Raw genomic sequence first — 9,514 nt, 5'->3', positions numbered from 1 at the left:
TCCTCTTCCTACTGTGTATAATGAAACTGAAAGGCTGGGTATTCTCCACACATTTGGAGACTACCCAGTAAAGAGCCCTGACTTCTGCTATGATTTTGTGAAACAATCAGTCTAATCCTAAAAGGTTTGAGCTGATTTAGGTCTCCTGCTTAACTGAATTTCTTAGGGAAATAGAGCTCATGTGGATTACACTATTTGTCTACTGATATGCTTGACAACTTTCTGAGCCATAGATGTAAAAAGGCAGGCAGGACTCCCCTGTTGTACATTTTCTGCTACATCCAGTCAAAAAACCAGTATCACATATAAGGCTCACTAATCAGTGTGCATGTGGGGCAGTGCAGTTTATGACTGCTCCAGGGGCACTTTGGAAGCAATACCAGGGAACTAGGGTTATTGTTTTAGTAGTCTTAAGGCACATAAATCCTTAGAAACCAGGCTTTGTCAGTTTTGCTGTTCAACCATTTCTTCACATACAAGTTTGGAGCATAAAATTTGCCGAATTAATAAACCTCCATTCCTGAGGAAAACCATGGTTTGCAATTCCTTCTGAGTGAGGAAAATAATTTACTCACTGACTGTTTTTCAGCCACATGCTGGAAACACTTGTACAACTGTTCATTATTTTAAATTCATAAGCTTTTGGGAATCTTTTCACAATAGAAAAAATAAAGTTGTTTGGCAATGGATGGTATAGAGAGCAGAGATCTTGATCAGCAGTTCAGGGATGCTTTAATGTGAGAGAATCTTAAACCTTCATGCAGTGCCAATAACAGAGTTTGTGTGGTCTAGACAGAGTGATGGATGGGTCTTGTGACCCATAATAGTACTGAAACTCAAAACATCTTGGTATGTGGAGTGTTGCACATTTGGGTTATCACTAAGAGATAAAAAATTTATTGCGCACTTGTTGCCATTTGAAGGAGGCTGAAGCAACTTCTCTATTTCCTGGAAAGACAAAGAATGAAAGCACATTATTGGAATTTTTCCTTCACAGTCACTATCTCCATTCCCGTCATACTCTGCTGTGTTTAGGGGAAATTAACTGCAGCAGAACATCCAGAGAACATCTGATTTCCTGTAAACCATTAATTTTATTTATTCTTCCTATGGGTTTTTCAGTTCTCTCCTCTCCTTCCTAATCCTATTGACAACAAAAGAAATCACACAAAAGATCAGCTGTTGGCTTTATGTAAAATATTGCATCAAAATAATGATTCATTAGAAAAAGATTTCACACAGTAAACACACAAATACCCACTCAGGCCACAAAAACAAAAATGTTATCAATAAGGACAAAGGAAGTTGTTATTTTAGTTTTTGAACAGTCTTGATTCATGTTTCCTGTCATTTTCCTTGGGGAAAGAGAAACAATTATGCTTAAATAAACAATTTAACAGAACTGCCAGAAATTCTTCAAATCCTTAAACCAGTATTATCAGGAATAAATCCATAGTTGAAATAAGCTATGTTCTCCTGCTGTCCAGATTTGGTTTCCACATTCAAGTTTGAGTGCTACATCTCACATCATGATCTAATACTGTTTTTAACCCAAAGGTGAGAAGCCACTGTTGTAAACCCTGTTCCTGTGGCATAGTGTGATGATCACCATATTTCAAGAGGATTTCAGGTGGAGTTTCTTGGTTCTTACCAAGTTGTGCTGTATAATTACTCTGAGGTTTGCTCAGTAGGAAGCAGCCTGTTTGTTCCAGTTTTGTCAGCCCAGAGAGATGCTTTGTGCTGAAGGCTGTGGCAGCTTGCTCCCTGGGACACCCAGAGACTGGTGGGATGTTTGTGATCAGCAAGAGGGGTGCTGGGGATGCTACATGTCTAGATTTTGACACTGAGTTTGTTCTCTGGAAGGCTATTGGGAAGTGTTGTTTGTCATCTTTTTGTTTATGTTGTTCAAAAAGCCATTCAGATATACAAAGCTAAAAGGTCTTAATGTTTTTTTCATACAATGTTAGAAATATTCTGTAAATGTGTATGATTCTTCTTTCCTTTCACTTGCTTTTTATTCAGTGTAGCAAAATTACTCTATTAATGAACCAAAACCAGAAAGACTGGAGAGTGTTATACTCAGTCTCTTCATGTTGCTAATTTCATATTCAGGAGAGTCAAATGGTTTCCATGCCTTTGGCTTCTGTTAGAATTATGGAGCATCTTGGCTTGAAGGGACGTGTCTAGTACAACTCCCCTGCAATGAGCAGGGACATCTTCAACGGGCTGAGGTCTCTCAGCGCCACATCCAACCTGACCTAGAACAGGAATGGGGCATCACCAGCTTCCTAGGCAATGTGTTCCAGGGTTTTACCACCCTACGTTCCTAATATCTAATTTAAACTGACTCTCAGTTTAAAGGCATTCCCCTTTGACCTGTCACTACTTGCCTTTGTAAAAGGTTTCTCCCTAGCTCTCATGTAGGTCCCTGGAAAGTGCTATAAGGTCCTCCTGAACCCTTCTCTTCTCCAGGCTGAAAAACCCCAATTCTCTCAGCCTGTCTTCGTAGGAGGTGTGCTCCAGCCCTCTGATCATCTTTGTGGTCCTCCTCTGAACTCACCCCAGCAGGTCCATGGCCTTCTTGTGTGTGGGACCCAGGAGGGGCAGGCATCACTGCAGGTGGGGTCTCATGAGAGCAGAGAGGGGGAGAATCCCCTCCCTCACTCTGCTGGCCGTGGTTCCTGTTATGCAGCCCTGCGTACAATTGGCTTTCTGGGCTGCAAGTGCCCATTGCTGGGTCATGTCCAGCCTCTCATCACCAAACCTTCCTTGAACTTTGTGTTGAGTTCCTCTTTAAGCTTCATGTTCTCTCACACCTCCTCGGCAGATTTCAGGATCCTGGAAGTTTCTTCCCATCTGCCTTCTGCAGGTGGGATCTGACCTAGCTTTGCTCGTTTGGTAAGTGAGAAAGGTGTCAGGTTCTTCCTTGCAAGTAGGCCAGTTGTTTCTCCTTTTGTCTAAAGTCTCTTTCTCTTCTTCCACAGTGCAGCATTTCCATTCTCTGTGATTTAGGATATTGTTTTTCCCAAGCTATGTAAATTGCAAGCATGTAGAGAGTTAGCCTAAGGATACAATAAGAAGAAATTTAGTTTAGAAAAATTTACTCACAGTCAGAGGTCACTAAACAGATTTCTTCACCTTGTAAGACAGAACTCATGGAAACTAAAAATTCAGAGTTCACACTTAAAAGCTTTATTTATATATTATATATATTTGTTTATATTGTATAATGCAAAGTAATTCTCAGTGGAAACAGATTTATTGATGCATTTTGCCTTGACTATGTTATGTCATGTCCCAGGAAGTATATATACATGTACAAAATCAAAACTTGGAGGAAATACTTGATGTGTTTAAATTTCTTCCTGATGAGTATAGGGCAGTAAAGTGGAGCCAGGGGCTTTTCAAAGATGAAGTCAAGCTTAACAAAAAGATGAGCTCACTTGTAATTTCTTCAGTGACCGCAGATAGTACTGAAACAAAAAACACCTTTTGCTTGGATTTTAGCAGCGTTTGGAAAACCAAAGGTTTTGGTATTCCTCTTGCCCTCCTGCCCCTGATCAGTCTTGTAAAACTCAGATTTCTTTTCCTAGAGATTCTCTCTGCCCAGCTGGGTATCCCTAATTTTATAAGAGTCTTAAACAAATTGCTAGGTTAAAAGCACATATTTTTAATGAAGTTATCTGGCAGTTAACATAAAAATAAACATTAACAAAAATTGTAACATACACAAATTTAAATTAATTTTTAACAGACACAAAAAAACCCATTAAGTAAACACTTCCCAAATTATTTCAGTACAACTAAATAAATTCTTACGTCACTTGCAAGCAAGCCACGTGCTTGGTTTTGAGTTCCCACTATCCTAATTTTGGAATTGTTGAATTTAACAACTGCTTGCTAGCTGGTGTGTGGAAGGTGTCCTTTCAAGGAGATTGTTGTAATTGCTGTCTGCTCTGCTCTGAGCAAAGAAAAAAGTTTTATCACTATCCTAACAAGAATGTGAAGCAATCTTGGATTTTGTTACTACAGCTGTGATGTGATAAGAATGCTGACAGCAAACAGTTGCACATGTTTTAACACTTTGCTGCTTCTCATCTGGGAAGTGGTACTGTGTCCTTGTTGGATGCTGCCATTACAAAGGTGGCCAGCCTAAAGCAGCAGGCAGAAAACAGGATCACTCAAACATTGCCCTGTTGTGTTGTGGTGCACTGAGAGGCTGAAATCCTTAGAAACTATTAGTTGTGTTACATGACCAGGTGATTGAATTCCATAGAGAGAAAAGTGGATCTGGACAAATCTTTTCATATCTGGTCTCATCATAAAAAGGCGCGATGTAAATTCTGGTGGGGAAAGGAGACTGTAAAAGGGAGTGGAATGGCATGGAGACCCTTCCTGGAAGTTGAGTAAGGAGAGGGATGCTGGGAGAGAGGATCGAGTTCTTGGTTTTCCCCTATAGGTATGCTTCAGCTCCATTATTTCCCTGCATAGCCAGTCCTTTGGAGTAACCCCTCTCCATCCTCTCTTGGAAAATACTTCTCACCCTAAATAAACCAGAGGCTGTGTGTGTCATACTTAAATACTAAAGAAAATTTATGACTCAAAGATACATATTAGCTCCTCACCTTGGTTCTTCCTGCCAGATGTCAGTGAAAGTCCTCTTGTTGGCTTTTATAGCCATAAAATTAAGTGCCTCAGCTCTGTCTCATCTCTGACCTGCCCATCCTTGGCTTCAAAGATTAGTTAAATCAACCAAGACTGGGCTGAAATGTATTATTAGGTGCCCCCTGCCACCCTCTCCTCCAAATTCTACCTGTCTTGTAAATCTGTACATAGAGTCTCATCAGGCTAAGGCAAAACCATCACCTAGGAGACTGGCTTGGGTTGGACGGAATAAAGCTATCTCTTACTATTTCCAAGAAAAGCAGTCAAGAGCTTGAGGCAGGACAGAAAACACAGTAGAATCAAAGATGAAAACAGTGCACATTTTTATCTCATGACAAGGACAGGTTGATGACCTCCTCTGTTACAGAGGAAGCTTCCTGCATTGGCTGCCAGGATGGTTTTCCCCTCTCAGTTTTTAAACTGATGGTGATTCTGATGTCTGAAATCATTGCAATTCCAGGTACATTACAAAAACACTTTGTTAAAAGTCAACAGAATGTGTCATTTTGGGCACACAATCAAAAGGAGAAAAAAAAAATCTATGCATGATTGAAGGTCTGTGCCATGCTCTGAAGTTAGCTATAAGCACTGTTAATAGAAAAGAAATTAATTTATCTGAGTCTTAGGTTATCTCCATTCAATTGTTATATTCTCTTGTTAAAAATGTGTGCTAACTTTAAGAGAAGGCAGGAGAAGAGGACAGCTTCAGTGCCTCCTCTTTCATGTGTAATTAGTGTGGTTCCTTCCATGCTGCTTTATAAATTACTCTTTTCACATCTAGAGAATCTCACCTGTTACCTGATGCCCGTAAGAACTGAGCAACTCCACTTCTGTACGTGTAACACATGAATATGAGAGCAAAGCAAGCTGTTTGGTTCCATTTTATTTTTTATCATCAGTTCCCGAGGTGGTGCTGGCTTGGGGGGGGGCTACATGGGCCCGAGAGGTGTCCCATGACCCTGGCTGCAGTGTCTCCAGAAGCAGTGCTGTCACCTCATTGATGGCCACTGTGTGGCTGGGGAGGGACAGAACTGCCTTGTGAAGTGGTGGCTGGCACGCCTCGTGTCACAGGAGAAGGTCAAGGGGGAGTGTGACAGCAGCCTGCCCCCAGTGTGTCCCCAGTGCAAGGAGGTGCCTGTGGACGTGCCCTGAGCTGAGGGTGCTGCTCTGGCTGTCCCTGGGCTGGGTGACTGCTGCTCACTGGCAGCTCATCAGTGTCTTACTTATGGCAGGCTCATAGAAACCTAGCTTGTTTTCTTCCAGCAGACTGGTTCTTCATGCACCTAGTGAGCAGGAAGGAGTTAGCCTAAGCAAAAATTTCTGTAGAGCTGTTTGGTGCCAGTGGCAAAATGCCCACTCCTGGTGGTACTGCCAGTAGAGTTCTGCCACCAGGAGGTTTTGCTATGGGGGCAAATCCACTTTGTCTCTTTTGATGCTTCCAGATCCCAAGGAGAGAAGTTGCACTGGAATTCCAGTAATATGCTGTCAAAGCCATCAGCCTGGATCTTTAAGCTGAAATTTCTAAGCACCTGAAACCCACCCACTGGGTTAGCAGGCTGATTTCTCATGGTTTTCTGCTGAGGCTCTATTTTATTTTTTCCCCTCTAGCACAGTTCTGTATGGATCAAATACCAAAAGATAGTTTAAAGTATAAACACAGGAAAAAATACGAATGGAGAAGAAATATAGAACTTATGGAAGCCATATGATTTTCTTTGGAGATTATCCACTATGCCAACAAAGTCTAATGAATATTGCATTTTGCTTTGTTCGTAGGAACAGGATGAGTGTAAGTCACCGACCACTCTTCTTTGTGTCTGAGACAAATTCACTCATTTTTGAGATCATAATCATAGATGTTCAGTAGAGACAGTGGGCCATCCCACTCCCTTTTTTACTGTAAGATTAAAAGCTCTTTACATAGCACCTACAATTATTTAAAAAAAAATTTAACTTGATTTATTTCACTCTAATAGAAAACTCCTTATAATAAAGTTTTATGTTTTAGCTAAAGGGATTAATGAAGATTTCAAGCCTGGTTTGTCAGTGAGTGACTTGCATACCAAGTCAGAATTGTAGAACAATAGGGTTATTTAAACAGAAAAAGATGTGGTCCTGATTTTCTTGTAGCTATACTCATTAAAGCTTATCTGCATGCAAAATATTACATAGCTCTGTATTTTTCTGCACTGTCATCTGATTTCTAGCACCGTGTGATTGTATAAATACATATATGGAATAGAGATCCCTTTTTAAAACATTTGGTTTATGAAGGTACCACAAATGACTTTTTATGGTTTAATTCCCCTTTAAAATAGTTCCCATTGAAGACAACTATTAATAGTCCATGACTTCAGGGGCGTCACACTTTCAACTTCAGATAATATATGTATACTCCCTGTGCAAAACCCCTTCCTGTTTTGTTTTCAGTATTGGTTATGTTACTCATTAGTATCTATTTTTGTTGTGAAACTGTCTCTCTCACATCTACAAATACTTTCTTTTTCCATAGCAAAATGGATTATTTGCATGTACACTAAATAAAATTGATTCTAATTTTTTTTAGTCAGGCTCTGATTTTAAAAAGCTTGTTATAAAACCTGTTTTTACATTACACCTATGGATGCCAATTGCTTTTCAGGTGATTTGTTTTCTTTTAGTTGAAAACTGTGAAACAGGGTAGTGAAATTTTTTTTGCCCTCATAAGCTAGTCCTATTTTCTTTATGTAGAATTACAATGAAACCGTTAGTTATACACTAACTCAGTGTTTTCACTCGCTGTTAATGGTATTTTGTTTGTGGGATGTCAGCTATCTTTTCACTGGTCACGCTATTACTTTTTTACCCATCTATGTCAAAAATTAATTAGCAATTTCAGTTAATGAAGAGTGGCTTAGTCATTTCTGAAGTATTTCAAGTCATTGCAAGGATGACACAGCCATGTTAGTAATTAACTAGGCCAGCCTTCATTCTTATTTTGGCTAGTAACTCAACTAAAAGTTTCCAGTGATAGTGCATTTTGGCATCTTAAAGGCTCAGCTATTCCCCCAGTCTGGAGGTATAAAAGCATCAGTTAAGCTTGTCCAAAAATTAATTGGACCCTTTCAGTTTTGTGCTTTATATCACAGCTGTCCAAGAAGAAGGCAAATGGGGAGAACTTAGCTTGTGCCTTGTCTGGAATTGTGTGACAATGTGAACTTCTTTTCTATTTGCTGGCTCAGAAAGGAAGCCAATCAGTCTGGGTTAAGAGATTCAGGGATTTGAGCTGGGTAGCAATTTTAGCATGACTCATAACACTTCATAAAATTAGCTTGCCAAGAAGATGTGCTTCTGTGAAACTGTGAAGTACCTGGGCTACAGGTACAGCTGGAAGAGAAATCATTTTGACAGAAGAGCTCATAAAAGTCCAGCTCACGTCTTTGGGTGACGGCAATTGAAAGAATCATCAGTATCGATCATTTCAAGTCCTTATAGCCTGAGCTTCTGTACAGTCCCACATCACCTTCAGCTCACCTTTGCTGTAGAGATCCTGGAGAAGCACAAAAGTAGGGGCAAATACTGAAGAGAAGATGGAAGCAGAGGCATAGCCAGCTGTCCAAAGAACATCAGTAAGTGATTGTCTGCCATGGAAATCCGGGCCCCACAGTTTAGGATTTGATACCCAAGAAGTGGAGTGCTTGAAACAAGCATTTCTTAACATTTCTAGTTAATTAAATGTCTCGAGAAACATTATTTTTCTCACTAATTTTGTGATGTCTAAAGGAAAATAATTTTGTTGTAAGCAGTTTTGCATGTTTATGGAATCACATTATAACTTGCATGGAGACAGTAGGAAATGGGATAAAAATACTGTGGGATGTTTGTAGATGAAGTTTCCAGAATGTCTGTGCATTTTAATGTACTAAATCTAGTTTTCATAGTTTAAAAGAACATTCCCCCCAGATACAAGCTGGTCTCATCATTTATCTGAAGGGAAGATGGCTGATCTTTGTTGTAGTTCTGTCTCTTCACTGGTGGAGGCTACTTCAGTGAAGCTTGTTTTTGTTTTGTTGTGCCAGCAAGGAGTAAGTACCAAACCAGATGCTACTTTTGCTACTCTGCTATTGGCAGCTGCCCTGCTATTTTTCCTACACCTGCATGGATGACTTGATTTCCTTCATCCTCTCTCTCTCACCACTCTCCTCCTTGAGATAATTGCCTTTTGCTTGTTTATGTGCTGTGGTGCTGAGCACAGGGGCTGAGAACAGGCAGAGTTTTCCTGCTGATCTTCATCTGTGGCCTACCAAGTACTTGTGTGATTGAGGCAGAGTAGCAAAGGGGGAGCTGCAGGAAGAAAATATAGGAGCTGGAAGCAGAGGGAAGGTAGTGAAGAGAGTAGTGATAGAGGCTCATGCTATTTCATACTAGAACAGAACATGGAGGATGAAAATCTAACCACAGAAGGAGAATAGTTTTCTACTTGTAAAGTTTTCCAAAGAATTCCACATTTTCAGTACTGTTCTAGAGCCTAAAAAATAGCTCTGAGCCTTCAATGTTTCTTGAGTCTTGTCTAGGACTGGCCACTGCTGAGAATACATACGTCTGCATCTGCTGGGAAATGCTCTCCTAGTTCAAGTGGCAGTAAATGTGACATGGCTCTAGTTTGCCTAATCCTGTTGTAACCCTGTTGATGAACACCATAAGAATCAACAACATCCCACATGTTAGAGCAGCTGGTTTTTTTCTGGTTATTATCCCCTCCCTCCCTAAATATATATAAAAATATATGAAAATTGTATTGATAAAATTATATAAATTATATATATTATATAACTATATGTAAAATTATTTACAGCACCCAGTGTTAAAT

This window comes from Ammospiza caudacuta, chromosome 1, assembly GCF_027887145.1.
Source record: "Ammospiza caudacuta isolate bAmmCau1 chromosome 1, bAmmCau1.pri, whole genome shotgun sequence".
Lineage (NCBI taxonomy): Eukaryota > Metazoa > Chordata > Aves > Passeriformes > Passerellidae > Ammospiza > Ammospiza caudacuta.
This window is presented reverse-complemented; position numbering follows the sequence as displayed.